Consider the following 1445-nt stretch of genomic DNA (forward strand, 5'->3'; position numbering starts at 1 on the left):
TCAGGGTCAACCCCATTAGTCTTGACAGTGTCACAGCTTCGCAAGAATTCAGCTAAAAACTGATGAGGATCTTCCAATGGAAGTCCATGAAACTTGCAATTCTGTTCCATTAGAGAAACTAATTGAGGCTTAAGCTCAAAGTTGTTTGCTCCAATGGCAGGGATAGAGATGCTTCTCCCATAGAAGTCGGGAGTAGGTGCAGTAAAGTCACCCAGCACCTTCCTTGCATTGTTGGCATTGTTGTTGTTTTCGGCTGCCATGGGTTCTTCTTCTTTGAAGATTTCTGTTAGGTCCTCTACGGAGAATTGTGCCTTAGCTTCTCTTAGCTTTCGCTTCAAGGTCCTTTCAGGTTCAGGGTCAGCCTCAACAAGAATGATTTTGTCTTTGCTCCTGCTCATATGAAAGAGAAGAAAACAAGAAAATGTGGAATCCTCAATGTAACAGTATAGAGATTCCTTAAGGTGTCAGAGAAAAAGAAAAATGGAAGGAAGAGGTAGAAAATTCGAACTTATCAAGAAGGATGGAGTTCGAATTGTGCATTAAGGAATAGTGTTAGTCCATAAATAGAAGGATGTGAGAAGATGGGAAGAAATTTTCGAAAATAATTAAAAAAAGATTTTAAAAACATTTTGAAAAACTTTAATTGATTTTCGAAAACCAAGATTAAGAAAGAAGTAAAGTGATTTTTGAAAAAGATTTTGAAATTAGAAATCAAAAAGATTTGATTGAAAACTATTTTTGAAAAAGATGTGGTTAAGAAGATATGATTGGTTTTAAAAAGATGTGATTGAGAAGATATGATTTGAAAAACATTTTAAAAAGATTTGATTTTAAAAATTAATAACATGGCTAACAAGAAAAGATATGATTCAAACATTAAACCTTTCTCAACAGAAAAGGCAACATACTTGAAATGTTGAATCAAATCATTAATTGATAGCAAGTATAGAAAGAAATTGATTTTGAAAAAGATTTGTTTGAAAAGATTTGGTTTGAAAAAGATTTGATTTTGAAAACTAAAAAAAAAATTGATTTGAAAACAAAATCTTCCTTCTTGTGCCATCCTGGCGTTAAACGCCCAGAATGGTGCACATTCTGGCGTTTAACGCCCAAACCACTACCCTTTTGGGCATTAAACGCCCAACCAGGCACCTTGGCTGGCGTTTAAACGCCAGTTTGCCTTCCTCACTGGGTGTTTTGAACGCCCAGCTTTTTCGGTGTAATTCCTCTGCTGTATGTTCTGAATCTTCAATTCTCTGTATTATTGACTTGAAAAGACACAAATTAAAAATATTTTTGGATTTTTAATAATAAGGAATAATCAAATGCAACTAAAATCAAATGATAATGCATGCAAGACACCAAACTTAGCAGTTTGTATACTACTGACACTAACAAAATGAGAATGCATATGAGAAACACAAACACTCAAGTCAAGAAAATTT

Source organism: Arachis duranensis, chromosome 10 (assembly GCF_000817695.3).
Source record: "Arachis duranensis cultivar V14167 chromosome 10, aradu.V14167.gnm2.J7QH, whole genome shotgun sequence".
NCBI classification, from domain to species: Eukaryota; Viridiplantae; Streptophyta; class Magnoliopsida; order Fabales; family Fabaceae; genus Arachis; species Arachis duranensis.